Consider the following 18,760-nt stretch of genomic DNA (forward strand, 5'->3'; position numbering starts at 1 on the left):
TAACCTGATAGCAGAAAGTTTCCCATGGTGTGATGAAAGAAGTCTTCTCTCGATCTTCAATGGCCATCTTGATCTGATTGTAGCCTGAGAAGCCGTCCATGAAGGAAAAGATCTTGTGTCCCACAGTATTATCTACCAACGTGTCGATATGAGGCAGATGGAAATCGTCTTTGGGACTTTCTTTGTTAAGGTCCCTAAAGTCGATGCACATTCTTACTTTGCCATGCTTCTTTCGAACTGGTACGATGTTTGCGAGCCATTCCGAATAGTTGGAGACTACCAAGAACCCCGCATTGTATTGCTTGATGACTTCATCACTGATGTAGAACCTGTCACAGATACGCTCCTAGCATGGTTGAGCCAAAAGAAGATGGACCGTGAATTGACTATAACTTTTGATCCGGGGCGCACAACCTATCAATCTTTACTGAAATGGGCCATCCGAGGTGAACCGACCTACAAAGTGGGTCGCATCTGTCTGTTTCGTCAAAAAAGGCGCGCTTTCAGCTCAAAAACAAATTTTTAGGAAAATTTTACTATTTTTAGTAATTCTGATTTTTTAAATATTTTTAGAGCTTTAGATTTTCTTTCCTTTTAGAAATAACTTTTAGTTATACTAGGACTCTTCTAGAAAAAGTTTATTTGCAATTTTTATTTTTAGAAATTAGGCCTTAGAAGAGTTTTATTAGAATTAGGATTTTTATTAGAGTTAGAATTTTGCTATTTTTGGTAATTACGAATTTTAGTTTATTTTTTTCCTATATTAATGGTGTAAGGAGACACATTAGGAAATTATCAATTATTCATCAATCAATTTCGAATTTATTAGAATTTATTTCTATTTTCTGCTTTCTTTCCTCGTGGATTCGAGAAGTCTCTGTGAGGAGTCCAGAGAAGTTCCGTGGATTCGGAATAGTTATCCTCTTGAGGAAGACGGTGCTCGACCTCACGTCCTCCCCTGTGTCAGTTTGGTATCAAAGCAAGGTTTCTCCTCGGATTGATGACTTTTAACGATGGGTCGGGCAACAATTCCATGGGCGGTGCTCAAGGGAATTTACCTTTAACGGCGGCAGCTTTCGAAGCAGCACGGCGAGAGAATCGGCAAGCTATGCAAGGGCTGCAGGCTTCCATCGATCGCATGGCGGATCGTTTGGCGGAGGCTCTAGGGCAACTCCGTATTCATGGTGGTGATCCACCATCAACAATTGCTAGAATTCGTAATCATATTGATCATAGGGCGACGCTATCAGTGAATCACAGGATCACTCTTGATAAAGTGGGATCTAGCGACATGATTTTACAGCATCCTAGACGAGCCATTGATCAGATGAATCGGATGGACCAAGAATTCAAGATGAAAGTCGATCTTCCTTGTTTTAATGGTCAACTCTACTTCAAGGACTTCCTCGATTGGTTACTTAAAGTCGAACGTTTCTTCGACTACATGAACATAATGGAAGAAAAGAAAGTTAAAATCGTGGCCTACAAGTTGACTGGCAGAGCTTCAGATTGGTGGGAGCAACTTCAACTCGAGCGAATGAGACGGATGAAGGCGCCAATCCGCATGTGGTCGCGGATGAAGAAGTTATTGTGCATGCGATTCTTCCCTACCAATTATGATCAGGTATTATTCCAACAAAATCAAAATTATTGGCAAGATAACCAATCATTAAAGGGTTATGCAGAGAAATCCTATTATTTGTCGGCAAGAGGTGACCGGGTCAAAATGGAGTTGTAACAGACCACAGGATTCATCAGTGGTGAACATGTGACCTCTATAGGAATGGAAAACCAACCCAAGACTTCTAAAGTTGAGGAACAGTCTCTCACAACTGAACAGGCTTTTGTCAAACAATCTGAGGAAACAAAACATATATATTCATTAGTTGAAAATGAAAAATATATGGAGCCTGTGAATATCCCAAAAGATTTGAAGCCAATTTTGCAGGAGTTCAAGGGGGTTGTGCTCGATGAACTCCCTAATAAATTACCTCCCATACGAGATATGCAAAATTACGTTGATCCCATCGCAGGGGCAAGTCCGCCTAATTGCCTACATTATCAGAAAAAATATGAAATCTTGAAGACAGATGTGAAGGAATTAATCGATATTAGTCAAGTCAAGGAAAGCATGAGTATATTTATCGTATCGGCTCAAAAGCTTAATGCCAAGTGCAAAAAAAAGTCTAATGAACATCGGCGTCAGAAGTTATCTCAGACTCATGTGCCAAGTCTCTTGCGTAACTCGAGAACGAGTTTTTTTCAAGTGGAGGGGTCTGATGTAGAACCTGTCACAGACACGTTCCTAGCATGGTTGAGCCAAAAGAAGATGGACCGTGAATTGACTATAACTTTTGATCCGGGGCGCACAACCTATCAATCTTTACTGAAATGAGCCATCCGAGGTGAACCGACCTACAAAGTGGGTCGCATCTGTCTGTTTCGTCAAAAAAGGCGCGCTTTCAGCTCAAAAACAAATTTTTAGGAAAATTTTACTATTTTTAGTAATTCCGATTTTTTAAATATTTTTAGAGCTTTAGATTTTCTTTCCTTTTAGAAATAACTTTTAGTTATACTAGGACTCTTCTAGAAAAAGTTTATTTGCAATTTTTATTTTTAGAAATTAGGCCTTAGAAGAGTTTTATTAGAATTAGGATTTTTATTAGAGTTAGAATTTTGCTATTTTTGGTAATTACGAATTTTAGTTTATTTTTTTCCTATATTAATGGTGTAAGGAGACACATTAGGAAATTATCAATTATTCATCAATCAATTTCGAATTTATTAGAATTTATTTCTATTTTCTGCTTTCTTTCCTCGTGGATTCGAGAAGTCTCTGTGAGGAGTCCAGAGAAGTTCCGTGGATTCGGAATAGTTATCCTCTTGAGGAAGACTGTGCTCGACCTCACGTCCTCCCCTGCGTCAATCATGGACCTTCAGGGCCCATTCTGGCTTCATTCTCTGTAACTTTTGCTTGATAGGCTTCATGTCTGGCTTAGTAGGCAGGTGGTGCACTACTAAATCTTCATCAAGCCCTGGCATGTCCTCGTAAGAGAAAGTAAAATTGGACAACCTCGGCCTCAGGAATTCCATCATTCTCTGCTTGTGTTCTGGAGACAGTGATCTACCGATGCACACTTCTCTGGGGAGTTCCGATGATCCCAAGTTCATTACCTCAAAGTCGTCTGCCACAATGTTGGCCTTTGTTTCGAACTTTTCGAGGGAATCCTCGAGTTCGAGAGCTGTATCATCATTTCCCTCATCTTGGGCTTCATCCAAACCCATGAGTTCGAAGTCCAACTCTAGATCGAAATCATATGAGTCAGCCTCAAACTCGTGCGCTACGTGTGAAGTGTTTGGCACCGTGATTTTTAAAAGTTTTTCTGTTGTTTTTGTGTTTTGAAGATTTTCTGATGTTTTGTGATTTTGAGAAATATTTGATGTTTTTGTGTTTTTTGGAATGTGCGATGTTTTTGTGTTCTGAAGGTTTTCTGATTTTTTTTGCTGCTAAGAGGTCCTAAATAGGACGGTGTTGCAAACCATGATTGATCCTGTCCTAGTTCGGGATACCAACTGCTATTTACATTAACCTTTTTTTTTGGGATCGACATCCATAAGTGGTCTACTGGTTGATTCGATCGTCAGGGGGATGGCTGACCAGCTTGGTTCTTTCCCTTTTTCGATCTTGCTGTTCTGCTCTATTTGTTCCTGTGGGTCATCTATCCTAATGACCATGATGTCTACTGGGCTAGGCTTAGAGTCGGAATCCGATTCGATCTCTTTGCTCAGAAGTTGGAGCTCTTCGGGCTCCTCGGATTCACCTTGCGGTGGGATCCTAATGTCTGTACAGTTAAGGGAAGGCCACTTCCCTTTATCAATCCAATGGATGGGTTGCTTCTACCCCTTGTGCTGCTGAGCTGGTAGCATGGGTGTGTCCCCTTGACTGTGGGTGGGGATGGGTGCCTCCCCTTTCTTGTCCGTGTCCTTTGTAACGGACACTCTTGGTTCTGGGTCCCCTGTGGGTGCCCCTGCTTCCATGCCCCTAGCCTCATGTGGTGGGTCTGGGGGTTCTGCCCCTAGCATTGGATGTGCTTTTGATGCCTTGAGGATCTTGTCCCACCGTATGGGCGGCCAAATGGATTCTTGGTTGAAGTGTTTTGTGAGTTTGAGCCGTTGGAGGTGATCCTCAAGAGAAGTTATTGTGTCACCACAAACCATTCTGGCCTTAACAAACTTAATAGGTGTGCATTTGAAGGGTTGCCTCTTCTTCGACCTTGCGGTCTGATCTTTCGGTGTCGGTTGATATCCTAATCCCTGTCTTTGTACGTTGCCACATGCTGACTTTAATACCATACCTTTCTCATGGAACTCGGTACGGTAGTTCAGGGTTAACTGTTCGGCAAGGGGGATGACATATTCAACAGCAAGTGGGTGAGGGTTGGCAATGAAGTTCACAATTTCAAACTCAAAGTTATGATATGATATGTAACCCTCCGCATGCTGGACGTCAATCACTGGAATGTCAGTTTTTGGGATATTGACCGTCACTGGTAAGATGGTTTCCAGCTCGGCGAGTACTGAGATGATTTGATTTCCTGAAGGGAATTTAACCCATTGGTAGAGAGTGGATGTGATGGCTCCGACAGCGTGGAGCCATGGTTGTCCCAACAGAAGATTAAATGAGGCAGGAATGTCAATGACCTAAAATGTGACAAGAGTCATATTTGGTCCGCTTTGCAACTCAATATTTATTTTCGCCTCCACTTGCCTTCGAAAATTATCGAAGGCTCTGACGCTCATTGTGCTGGGCCTGAAGGAAGATGGTTCAATCCCCAAACGTTCAGTAGTCCTCAAAGGGCAAACGTTAAGGCTGGATCCGTTGTTAATGAGTACAAGTGGGACTTTGAAATTCTTATAACGAACAACTATGTTTAGTGAGCGTCCATGTTTACGACCTTCAGGTGGTAACTCAATATCGGAGAAGGTAATGGCTCGTGGGGCCAAGAGTTGTCCGATCATGCTTGCTACCAGCTCATGAGGTACGTCAGGAGAGATGTGTGCATCATTCATGATCTTTGTAAAGATATCTCGGTGTGATCTTGATGTACACAAGAGTTCCCAGATGGAAATCTGTGCAGGCATGGACTTGAGCTGAGCCGCTATGTCATAAGCGGCATTAGCTTTGTGAGTTATTCCTGCCGAAATTCCCCGAGTTTCCTTTAGGTTCTGGTTATCTCTCTTGAAATACCTTCCGTTGTTTTCCACTTTAGCGCACTCTGGGTAATGTCATGGGACTGCCTTCGTGTTGTAGGAGGGAACCGTCCTCCCTTCTAGGTATATCATCGGTTCTTGAGGCTGAGAGGGTGCTGTCAGAACCATTTGTGGTGGAGATTTTTCTTGACGTGTGACTGATTCTTGATGGGATTTGATGATGGAGTTTTCTTCCTCCTCTTGTGTGGGAGAGATCCTTCGGGCATGTGCCAGTTGGTGAGGCATTAGGAGACTTGGTGTTTGAACCGGGGGTGCCCCTTGCAAAGTTAGGGGGACTAGATCAGGGAGGCCTATTAGAAGAATGAGAGGTTCAGAATTTGACCTTTTTAGATTTGCTGAGGATGGAGCTGATTGTGCCCCTTGGGGAGTGAGATGCTGAGGATGTGACTTGTTAGGTGTTGCTTCGAGGAAGATGAGAGGTTGTGCTGTTGGTGTCACTTCAAGGATGAGAGGTTGCGTTGTTGGTGCTGCTTCAAGGAATATGAGAGGCTGTGTTGTTGGTGCTGCTTCAAGAAATATGAGAGGCTACGTTGTTGGTGCTGCTTCAAGGAATACTTGTGGCCTAGCCGATGGCGCTTGTTGGTATCCCCATGTTTGATTTGATGTACCGGGCATGATTGCTTGTATATAATGATGTGGAGAGGAGTATGTGGGACCCCCCCTCCAATGTGGTTGACAGTAGAGGTGCTGGATGTGCTGAGTCCCGCTTGATGCAATGACAGGGAATTTTGGAGAATGTTAGCTTGAGCCGTGTTGTTAGCCTATGAGGTGATAACAATTTTCTGACTTTCGATTAAATCTTAGACCGCATGTTTTAAAGCGAAGCAGCGGTCCGTTAGATGGCTAGGAGCCTGGTGATTGCGCAATACTGATTTTCATTATAACTAGGTGGCAAGGGACTAAGTGGAAGTCGAGGCTGGAGTAGCGTCACAAGTTACTTTTGCATTAACATTGTCAGAACCTGATTGTATGTTTATGCTAAAGGGGCGAACTTTTTACCTAACATTGCCTATTTTTATGGGCCTTGCGCATTCCCCCTAGGCTGTTGTTGTTGTTGCTGAGACGGTTGTGCCTGATATCCTTATTGGGCTTGCTGTGGTTGGTACTGGCTTTTTGATTGTGGCTGATACTGCCTGTCTTGATGTGGCTCTGGTTGCAGAGCGTACTGATTGCCTTAAGTATTGGCAGCGATATTGTTGACTTCCGTAGTGTGTTGCGCTGGAGCAGTGCCGTTTCCATTATTATATCCCACAGGTTTCCCCTCAACTTTGTTTCTTCTAATTGTGGGAGCCTAATGTGGCCATAGGGAAATGGTCCCGGCTCTGATTCCGGCTTTCACTTATTCTTCAGCTCGGATGAGCTGAGAGAAGTTTACGTATGGGTATGAGATCAAATATTCTGAAATGCTGGGATTTGCTGAATGAACAATCATGGATATCTGTTCTTCGTCGTCAATGGGGTTTCTCATTGGCGCTGCTATGGCCCGCCATCGTCACACATATGCTGACAATGATTCATTGCTTTTTTGTCTTAAGGCAGCCAGATTTGCCATTCTTGGAGCCATGTTTAGATTGTATGAAAATCTGTCGATGAATGCCTAAGAGAGCCTCTTCCAAGTCCTAATCTGATGGTTATCCAGCGATGTGTACCAATCCAAAGCATCGCCCTTAAGGGATTTATGGAAGAGTTGTATTAAGGCTCCATCGTTCCCTACTATCACATTGAGTTCCCCAGAAAATGCTTTCAGATGTGCTGTGGGGCACCCGCTACCGTCATATCTTTTAAATTTGGGTACCTCAAAGTTCGGAGGTACCCGGGCATCTGGAAAGGGACATAGATCCCTGAATTTGGTGAATGGGTGATCCACTCCTTGCTGCTTTATAGCTGGTTTTGCACCATTTGTAGCTGTTCTCGCAGTTCCTCGATTTCTGACTTGCTTTGCTGTGGATATCTTGCCCCTTGGTGTAGGGCTTATGCTGCTTCCTCTTCATATAGATCAAGAATGGGGGGTTGTTGGAAAGAAGATGGACTCCCGATGGAGGGAGGTAGCTGGAATTGAACACCACTCCCTTTCGGAGGAGGGTGTGAAGTTCGGAAATGGCTCCTGCCTGGGGTATTTACCAATTCTGGAATGTTGCTCCCGTTAGGGGAAGTGAGTTGGACTCGAAACTAACCCCCTTCATGGGCATCCGCCAGTTCTTGTCTGTGGTTCCCGTTAGGGAGAACTTGTGTTGTAACCTGATTGTTGTAATGTGTTGAGTAGAGATGTATGAGATGGTTGATCCCGTTTGTTAGTTGTTGTTGATCCTGTGCTGACTCTTCTGGGAGAGGGAGAATAGGGTTAGCTGGAGGAATGAGGGAAAAGGCAAAAGGGGTTTGAGGGATTGAGCTGTTCTGTAAGCTAGGTTGTGTTGCTTGCGTGTTTGGTACTACACTTGGTACCAGGCGAAGTAGTAATTCTTGTAAAGCCCTGAAGTTTTGAGACATCTCATTCAAGGTTACTACGACTGTCAAATCTGTTTGGGCCGTCGGTATTGGTGTCGGTACTGACATAGGTATTGGTTCTGATGCTGATGGTTCAGAACCTAGTGGAGCCGCCGGCTCTTCTTCATGGGTAGCCTGAGAAGTCATGGCTGCCCAGGATCGAGTGGTCATGGTTCAAATTGATGCCTAAATAAGAATAAGCCAAAGATTGATTGATGAGTTATGTATGAATGCAGTAATGATGTCTCGTGAGATTGGAGAGCCACACACTTTCGAGTTGGGTCTCAGCTGGAGCGTTCTAGCACGTCCCCAGTGGAGTCGCCATTCTGTAGACATTGAAAATTGGCGCCCCTGCTGATTTTATGTATTTTTTATTTTATTTTGGTGGGGGGGTGACTAGGCTGATTTGTGGATGTTGGAGTTGCCACTAGCCAATAACTCTCAGTATCGCGCAGTCGGCTAGAACCTGTGAGATATGCAAAGTCAGAGAATCCGAAGACTCTCTCACTTTAAGTTGACTCCGGATTTGCGATTTTGAAGATTCTGAGTAAGGGACCGCGGTTACAAAGATGGAAGGTGTTAGGCACCCTTTCTGTCCATACAAATGTACGGTCTCTACTTAGTGTGGTAAAACAATCTCAAGGGACGATGGATGTTGTGGTCGAGATGGGACTAGGCACACACGTGAATTTCTGATGTAGCAAGATCTGAGATTTCGGCAAGCCACAGAGCATACGTCCAATGATATGTCCAGAAGGCGGATGTAATGATGCTCATGCAAAGGAAGTAATAAAATTAGACTAGAATACTAGGAATTTCTGATGTGACAGGATCCGGTGTATGGCAAGTCACAGAACATACGTTCATTAGAAATCTAGAGGAGCAAGGGGATTGAGAAGGGAATAAATGTCATGATTATGTATGAAATAAAAGAATCTTTGGCTTTGAACTTTTATAGGCTAACACATGGACCAGACCATGACTAAACTAGGCTAGGCTAAAGGGTTGGAAAAGGTCAAAAGGAAAGGCTAGGGGGTGGCTTAAAAAATCAAAACTTTGGAGGCTTAGGAGCTCCTTCCCTCTTCTTCACTTTCTTCCTCCCTCTCTCTCTCTATTGGATGAGAAGATGTTGTTGTTGTTTTTGAAATGAGAGGAGGAGAGGGCTATTTATAACCTTCTCCAATGGTCCTTTAGTAAATGATAGGTAGGTAAGGGTTAAAAGATGACATGACAGCTTGTGAGTGGTTGGGTGTTCACACCCTAAGTGCAGGGTTGTGATGTAGTAATAAACTCGGTAAGACCGAGGTCGAATCCACAGGGACTGATACCTGTACGTTTCCTGAAACTAGGTAGAAATAGAACTAGTCTAAGATGTGATCTAAACCAAATAGAATTTAAGAAATAATTGTAAAATAATCATCTAAAACTTTAAGGAATTCAGAGGAAGGAAACTAGGGATTAAGAGGATTCACTTGTAGGGATCAGGGAGATCTTTTGCCTGCATCAAGAATCACGGAAATCAAACTGAACCTACTTGATCTAGTCTTCACAAGATGAAAGGTATATGAATTAGAATGGATTCCATCATCAAACCATGCCCAGGAGACAAAACAAACAATAGAATTAAACTAATTACCAACCAATCAACAATGCATGAAACTTAGGAAAGATACTGTCATCCAACCATGCCCATGAGACGATGGTGAACAACAGGGCTTCCTGACGTCATAAACATCAAAAGGAAGAAGAAATACTCAAAGCCATTGCAGATCTATTGTAATTTCAGTCACAACAAACCATTAAATAAAACTGAAAGTATTCCTTTTAATTGGACTAAAAATCAATGTCAGTAAAGCTAAACAATGGGGCACAAGCAAAGTCTCTCCCATCAGACTACAAGCTTCACCTCTTAGCCCTAGCTAAGAGGTTTAGCCTAACATAATTATGATTAGGCTAAATCTCAAAAAGAAAAGAAAAGAAGAAGAAGAAAATAAAAAAAACTAAAGAGAACAAACAAACTCTCTCTCCCGTGAAGGCTTCACGTTCTCGCTTTCCATTGCTCAGCTTTTTCTTCTTTTCTTCTTTTTTCTTTCTTCCGTTCCTTCAAAGCTAACCCAGACGTCCAACCCAAACCACCCCTTGACAGCAGCCAAAACCGAGCCCTCCTGCTCCAGCGCTCAGCAGCAGCCAAGGTGCCTCCACGGCTGCCCTTCCTCTCCCCGTTTCTCTTCCTTCCTTCCCTTTTTTCCAAAACTCCTCCCCACTCAAAACCGTCCCTCCTTTGTTTCTCTCTTCTTCTTTTATAGACAACAGAGATGGCCGTGGGTGCATGCTGGAGTCGGTGCGTAAGTTGGTTAGAAGCGAACAAGGAGTCACGCACTCCTCTTTCGCAGCGAAAAAGCAAACAACCTGATTTTTGGAGCGATTTCTGGAACAGCGAACCTCCTCACCTTAGAATCTAACTGCATGGTGAGGTTGAAGGCCTAGCTTTGTAGTGTTTGGACGGTTCGGATTGGCCATCCGATCCTCTCTATGGATACACAATAGCTCGAAAAATCCGGGTTTTTCCGGACTGCGTAAACAGGGCTTGCGTAATCTTTACGCTGTGACAATGGTAGGGTCCAAAATAAGTTTCAAATGAGAAATCCAAGCCATCCACCAGATTCCTCTCGGAATTTCGGTCGGGAAAGAGTGGTTTTTGCCGTCCGTTGATGCGGTCCACTGAATTTCCCAATTTACCGTCCATCTTCCGTTCTGCTGAGATCTCCACACAACTGCTTGTAAGGTGGCAAACGGACACCTAAACGTTGGTCTTGGCCGTCCAAAGGATCGAATAGACAGTCCAGATCTGCATTTTGAACGATGTATGGGCCCCACAACTTAAAATCGGATGGCCGCTGTCCGTCCGCTGGCTATCTTACGGAGAGATGGGTCAGCGCCCGTTTTGATCGGGCGGCCAGCCTGGTGTGTTGCGGTGGGGTCCACTATGATGTATGTGAAAAATCCACCCCGTCCATCTCTTTTTCCATCTCATTTTAACCGTGGGGACCAAATTTGAAGCGTATCCTGATAGCAGGTGGGCCCCAAATCAAAATTTTATGGACTGATTTGTTAGTTCAGCCACTTTCACGAGGATCCAATGGCTGAAATTTGACGTGTACGGTTAATTTTGGTCCTCGAGCCATGTATAAAGTTTCGAGCCAAACAAATGATGGAAACCTAGTGATCTTGCATTCTGGCTGACTTTCAGGCCGCTTGAGCTTCAGTTTCTCACTTTTTGCGGATCCCTGGTGTGTAATTCCATCGATTTTAGTCCCTTGGATTCCGTCCCTTGCCTTGGTGCATTCTGAATGTTAAATCTGTGCTTTTAGCATCATTTTTGGTCCAGGCTCGTACATACACTCTGCATTATAAACACGATTAATCAGGCCATTAAGCAGTATCATGTGTGTAAATCTATGCAATAAATGGGTCTGATATGCAATATTTGACCCTCAACACAACCCCCAACCAGCATTTTGCTAGTCCCGAGCAAAGTATGCGAAAAATAAGTTGAGAATTACAGAACAATTTATAAACTCGAGTGATTTTTGCCGAGTAATCCAGATATGAGAACTTTTAGATTCATGACTGTTGGATATTACTTTCTCCTAGACTCCAGTACATGGTAAACTTCATAATCAAGTTCAAAGTATTATTCCATTAATTAGAAAAATTCTAACCATTGAGATCTATGAATGTATAATCTAATCTCGACTTGTCAACATTAAGATTCACCTTGATATTTAAGGATATCATTGGTAACAACTGAGAGAATTCACGATAACTCTTCTTGGCTTACACATTATCTTTTTATTCTTTTAATAAATTTTTTTTTTTTTGATTTTCTTATTAGAAGTAACGCCAAGAAGAGGGATCAGATCCTCACCTATAGGGAGCAAACCTAAGGTAAAGACTGTACACCCAACTTTTTCACATATCATTCATGGGGAATTAAATCTACACCTATAGGGAGCAAACCTAAGGTAAAGACCATTTGCCCAATCCTTTCAATTTTCCAAGTTGGTTCCTTTCATGTTTAGTGATTACCAAGTTAATCCTTTAATATCGAACTGAAACCTTAATATGCAAGCGAGATGTGTCCTGCAAATTCATGACTCAACCAATGCTTACAAATTCTAATAATGGATTAATAATTCAAACTTAGCTGTGAAATTTAATAGATAACTGAATCCAAGAGTCATAAAGTACCAACATCACGCATCTTGAAATTCTAAGTGCCCTAGTTGGTCGTCAAAATCACTTCGACTTCAACAAAATGTCAGAAAATTTTTAAAATTTTCACAACTTTTGCTCAGGACCAAGAAAACACTGATTAGGAAACCTAATCTCCCACCCCCAACCAAAAATCTACATTGTCCTCAATGTAAAAGAAATAAGCATGTGATGCACATGGGACAAAAAGTAAATGAGAAGTGATGGAAAGATAATACCTGGATGAAAGAATCAAGAGGCTTTCCAAAGATTTCTACGTAGGAGCGGTCAGCACAAGAGAGAAACCAACAGAAGTAAAACAAAATAACAAAAATACAATCCTACCTATACCACTTTCGTAGGTGCTCTCGATTGCATTTAGCGTATGCAATAAGCCTTTAAACCCCTAGGTTGCCCCTAGTGGACGAGTTGTAGTCTCGTGAGGGTTTGCAGTAATGTTACCCACAAACATTGAACTAACTAACTAGGAAAATGAAATAGAATGAAAAGCTGGGTTGGCTCCCAGGAGCACTAAGTTTACCGTCTATCCTAAAATAACATAAAGAAAACTATCCTAGTCTTATGAAAACAGGAAACCTACCTATACCTCCATCAGACTAGGAAATCAATCCTGGTAAACAGGATCAGTCAAAGGCATGGACATGTCCTCTGAATCAAATTTCTTGACAAATGGTTTCAATCGATGTCCATTGACTTTAAACTCCTTGCCATTGTCGGGATCTCTTATCTCAACGGCCCCATGCGGAAAAACAGTGACAACAATATAAGGACCGGTCCAACGAGATCGAAGCTTACCCGGAAAGAGATGTAATCGAGAATTGTACAAAAGGACCTTCTGACCAGGCGTGAATGATTTTCGCGAAATGTGTTGGTCATGAAATGCTTTCATCTTGTCCTTGTAAATTCTCGAATTATCGTACGCATCATTCCGGATTTCTTCAAGTTCATTCAATTGAAGTTTGCGTAGCGAGCCAGCGTTGTCCAGATTGAAATTAAGATTTTTGATCGCCCAGTACGCTTTATGTTCCAACTCCACAGGCAAGTGACAAGCCTTCCCATAGACAAGTCTAAAGGGAGACATTCCAATAGGGGTTTTAAATGCAGTACGGTATGCCCATAAGGCATCGGTCAATCGAATTGACCAATCCTTACGATCTGGGTTAACCGTTTTCTCCAAAATGTGTTTGATCTCCCTATTGGAAATCTCAGCTTGTCCACTTGTCTGTGGATGGTATGGGGTGCTCACCTTATGAGAGATACCGTATTTCTTCATTAAGCTCTCAAATGGTTTATTACAAAAGTGTGAGCCCCCATCACTAATGATGGCTCGAGGCATTCCGAATCGAGAAAGGATGTTTTCTTTTAGGAATTTAATGACCGTGCGATGGTCATTAGTTCGACATGGAATCGCTTCGACCCATTTAGTGACATAATCCACGGCGAGCAAAATATACAGATTTCCAAACGATTGGGGGAATGGTCCCATGAAATCGATGCCCCAGCAATCAAATGCTTCAATAATAAGGATGGGATTCAAAGGCATCATATTTCGACGGGATAATGCTCCCAATTTCTGACAGCGCTCACAAGCTTTGCAAAACTCATGAGTGTCCCTAAACATAGTGGGCCAGTAAAAGCCACACTGCAGAATCTTGGCCGTGGTCTTTTTAGCAGAAAAGTGACCACCACAGGCCTCTGAGTGACAGAAGGAGAACTTTGGAGTTCATCGTCTGGTACACATCTCCTTAAGATTTGGTCTGGGCAATATTTGAATAAATAAGGATCGTCCCAGAAAAAGTTGTGCACCTCGGTGAAGAATTTCTTCTTATCTTGCGTAGTCCACTGTGTCGGTATGGCACCTGTAGCAAGATAGTTAGCAATATCAGCGAACCAAGGTGAATGGGAGACTCTGAACAGTTGTTCATCAGGGAACATATCATTGATATGGGTCGCCTCAAGGGAATCAGAGGTATTAAGGCGAGAAAGGTAATCGGCCACTACGTTCTCTACTCCCTTTTTATCTTTAATTTCCAAATCAAATTCTTGGAGTAGAAGGATCCATCGTATCAAGCGGGGCTTAGAATCATTCTTAGAAAGAAGATACTTCAGTGCTGCATGATATGTATAGATAATGATCTTGGATCCGATCAGGTAGGACCTAAATTTATCCAAGGCGAACACTACGGCTAAGAGTTCCTTTTCTGTAGTCGAGTAGTTCACTTGGGAGGATTTAGAGTCCTACTCGCGTAATGAATGACGTAGGGCTTCTTATCTTTTCTCTGGCCTAGGACCGCCCCAAGAGCATAATCAGAAGCGTCGCACATAAGTTCAAAAGGAAGGCTCTAGTCGGGTGGCTGCATGATAGGTGCAGTGGTTAACGTGCCCTTAAGCTTGGTGAAAGCTTCCTGGCATTGCTCAGTCCACTCGTACGGAGCATCCTTTTGAAGAAGATTACATAAAGGACGAGAGAGGAGACTAAAGTCCTTTATGAATCGCCTGTAAAATCCTGCGTGTCCTAAGAAGGATCACACGTCTCTGATGTTCTTGGGTGGAGGTAGGTTAGAGATAAGATTGATTTTTGCCTTATCTACCTCGATTCCCTTAGACGAGATGATATGCCCAAGGACAATTCCCTTCTGAACCATGAAATGGCACTTCTCCCAATTAAGTACCAAGTTCTTTTCTTCACATCTTTTCAGCACACATTTAAGACTTTTCAAGCACTTGCTGAAAGATGGACCGTAAACAGAGAAATCATCCATGAAGACCTCTAGATATTGCCCCACTATATCAGAAAAGATACTCAGCATACATCGCTGAAAGGTGGCAGGGGCATTACATAGTCCGAATGGCATCCTTTGGTAGGTAAAAGTGCCGTAGGGACATGTAAATGTAGTCTTTTCCTGGTCTTCAGGGGCTATCTCTATCTGGTTGTAGCCCGAATACCCGTCAAGGAAACTGTAATAGGAATGACCGGATAACCTTTCCAGGATCTGATCAATGAATGGTAAAGGAAAGTGGTCTTTCCTCGTGACGGTATTCAATTTCCTGTAGTCAATGCATATTCTCCAACTAGTAGTGACTCTAGTTGGCACGAGTTCATTATTAGCATTGGCTATGATGGTGATTCCGGACTTCTTAGGGACCACTTGAGTTGGACTCACCCATTGACTATCAGATATAGGGTATATAATACCCACGTCCAATAGCTTAAGAACCTCGGCCTTAACCACTTCTTTCATGTTTGGATTTAGTCTACGTTGTGGTTGCCGAGCAGTTTTTGCATTATCCTCAAGATATATGTGGTGAGTACAAATCGAGGGATCGATTCCCTTGAGGTCCGCTATCGTCCATCCCAGGGCTCCTTTATGCTCAATGAGAGTAGATATGAGCGTACTCTCCTGTTCTTTCTCCAGGTGGGCAGAGATCACCACCGGGTATGTCTCATCATGACCTAAATAGGCATATTTCAAATCAGAGGGTAAAGGTTTTAGGTCAAGCTTCGGCGGCTTGAGGTTAGACGGTAGAGGCACTACATCAGTTTGTGGCAATTCTTCAAATTGTGGCCTCCACCGGTTAACTTCAAGTACCGGTGCAGTATCAAGTAAGGCACACGTCTCCCTAATCATGTCATCATCAAAATCATGGGAGTGGGCCAGGCACGTCTCCAGATGGTCGGAGGATAAGGTCAGTGGTGTCGTATCTTCCACAAAAGAGTCAATCATATTAATGTCGTGGAAATCGTCATCATCCTCTGAGTTGCTGCCGTTATTGAAAAAAATGTTTGACTCCAATATCAAATTTTCAAAAGACATAGTCATGATACCATTCCTGTAATTGATAATTGCATTTGATGTTGCAAGGAATGGGCGACCAAGAATGACGGGAATCTAAGTGCTCATGTTATTGATGGGTTCGGTGTCCAGAATGATAAAATCTACAGGGTAGTAAAATCTATCGACCTGGACTAACACATCCTCAATTATCCCTCTTGGTACACGAACAGAGCGATCAGCAAGTTGTAGTGTGGTTAGGGTGGGTTTTAATTCACCCAAACCTAACTGTTTGTATACCGAGTAGGGAATCAGATTGACGCTCGCTCCTAAGTCAAGAAGTGCGTGATCAATTCGATGGTTCCCGATTACACATGATATGGTTGGGCTACCGGGATCCTTGAATTTCTGCGGCATGTCTTGCTTCAGGATGGCACTCACTTTCTCAGTCATGAAGATTTTCTTTTGAATAATTTTCCGTCTTTTGGTCGTGCATAAGTCTTTCAGGAAATTGGCATATGAAGGTATCTGTTTAACGACATCAAGTAGAGGAATGTTGACTTTCACCTGTTTTAACACCTCTAGGATATCCTGAGAGTTAGAGAGAGGTTTTGGTGAAACCAACCGTTGGGGGAATGGAGCAACTGGCTTCTCTAGAAGTTCCGGTTCTACTTTTTGTGGGGCATCACTGGATCCATCATTATTGTCCTCTTTTGGTTCTTGAGGCTTTTCGGGCCTAACCGGAAGAGTTTTATCAATGATCTTCCCACTCCTAAGAGTGGTGATGGATTTAGCATGCCCCATCTGATTTGAAGAGCTGGGATCATTATTCTCGTACTGCGGTTTAGGATTGGGGAGAGGTTGTGCAGGAACCATCCCCTTTTCTATAACCGTCATACGAGAATCTATCTTTTGCATAAAATCTGTGATTCCCCGCATTGCCTGAGCCAGCTCTTGTATGGGATTTTGAACCGGTTCCTCTTGAGGTTTCACTTGATTTGGATTTTGATTGAAGAAACCTGGAGGAGTCGCCGTTTGTCCATTCTTCCAACTAAAGTTTGGATGATTTTTCCAGCCAGGATTGTATGTGTTGGAGTTAGGTCCAGTAAAAGGTCTTTGATAGTTGTTTACGGCATTGGCTTGTTCATTCAACACTCCTCGAAAGGCGGGTATTGTAGGACAGTTTTCAGTTGTGTGAATGTTGCAATCACAGATACCGCAAACAATTTCATTGACCTTATCCTTCTTTCCTTCCATGGCCTCAACTTTCCTTATGAGTGTAGTCACTTTACACTTGAGATCATCCTCTTCTTTCAAGAGATATAATCCACCTTTCTCCTTTAATTGAGTCAGCCTAGACGTGGTGTTCGCCATTGGGTAATAGTCCCAAGATTGTGTTTTTTCAGCCAGACTGTCGAGGTAGTCCCATACCTCGTCGACATCTTTATTAATGAACTCTCCATTACACATTGTCTCGACCATTTGGCGCATGAAAGATGTCAGTCCATCGTAGAAAAAATTTTTAATGTGCCACGTTTCAAATCCGTGTTGTGGGCATGAACTGACCAAATATTTGAACCTTTCCCAACATTGGAAGAATGTTTCATCTTCCTTTTGGGCAAAGTTCATGATCGCTTTTCTGAGGGTAATCGTTTTATGATGTGGGAAGAATTTTTTTATGAATTCCCTCTGCATATCGTTCCATGTGCCAATGGATTTAGGACGCAGTGAATGTAACCACGTCTTAGCTTTCTCTTTTAAGGAAAAAGGAAAGAGTTTCAGCCTAATTGTATCCTCAGATACATTAGGAAAACATAATGTAGCTATAATCTCATCGAACTCTTTCAAATGTAAATATGGACTTTCTGATTCAAGTCCATGGAATTTGGGAAGGAGTTGGATAACTCCTGGCTTGATGTCTATTTGTCCCGTGTTTTCAGGAAAAATCATGCATGAGGGCATACTCACTCCCGCCGGTTGTAGATAATCTCGTAAAGTACGAGGCGGGGGTGCCTGTTGCACCTCATTTTCATCTTGGGTATCCTCCACCCTGGGTGGAAGTAGAGGAGGTTGGTCTTCAGCCATAACCTCAGTTAACTCAGGGGATTTCGAGCGGTGTCTAATCCTGCGATGGATAGTTAACCCCTCAACCAATCCTCCTTCAGTCAAGAGACGTCGAGTGTTGTCACGGGCCCACTTGGGCATGAAACACTCGCAGCCCTCAATCAAATTCAAAGTTTAATCCTAAGAAAGGAAAAGAGAATCTAAAAAGAAAGAGAGAGAGAGTTGGAAAGAAATTACCAAATTAATGCCCCTAAGTTAAGGATCTGCAAAAATAAAAACAAAATAAGTTAGATTCTAAAAGAAGAGGAACAATCCTTTAAAATAAAGGTAGAAGTAAACTAATTTCTAAAAGAAAGTAGAAACTTCTAAAATGAATTAGGAAAGTCCTAAACTAGAAAGTAAATTACTAAAAGAGAACTGAAAAATAGGAAGTAGAGAAAGAGCTTAAAGAATTAGAAATTTCTATTTTAAAAGCCTACAAAATAGGAAGGTTAGTTTCTAAACAAAAATTCTAAAAATAAATGAGGAAATAAATTAGATTTAAAAAGAGTTAAAAATAGAAAGTGAAAAACAAAAGAGAAAAGTTTCTAAAATTAGAGGATTTTTCTAGAAAGAGAAATAACTAACCTAGTTTCTAAAAATAAACTGCTTCCTAAAATAGAAAAAATACTAGAACTAAAATTTTCAAAATTTAAACCCTAATTCTAAAAGGTAGAAAAAGTAAAGAGATTAGGAAGGAATTACCAATTTATGAACTTATGTTAGGATCCTACAAAATATGGAAACAAGTTAGTTTCTAAGAATAAAATAAAATAAAAAAACTTTTAGCCTAAAGTTAGTAAAATCCTAATCCTAACCTAATTCTAAAACTAATTAATTTCAGAGAATCGTAA

General features: G+C 42.2%; 1 non-coding gene across 1 annotated transcript; it reads left to right on the top strand.

Annotated features, from left to right (window-relative positions):
* The first annotated feature begins 17,343 nt into the window (after positions 1-17,343).
* LOC131222045 (small nucleolar RNA R71) lies at positions 17,344-17,450 on the top strand. Its single transcript, XR_009159754.1, has one exon. It is a non-coding gene; the product is annotated as a small nucleolar RNA R71 (small nucleolar RNA).
* Positions 17,451-18,760: the final 1,310 nt, after the last annotated feature.

The sequence above is a fragment of the Magnolia sinica genome, chromosome 12 (genome assembly GCF_029962835.1).
Source record: "Magnolia sinica isolate HGM2019 chromosome 12, MsV1, whole genome shotgun sequence".
NCBI lineage: Eukaryota > Viridiplantae > Streptophyta > Magnoliopsida > Magnoliales > Magnoliaceae > Magnolia > Magnolia sinica.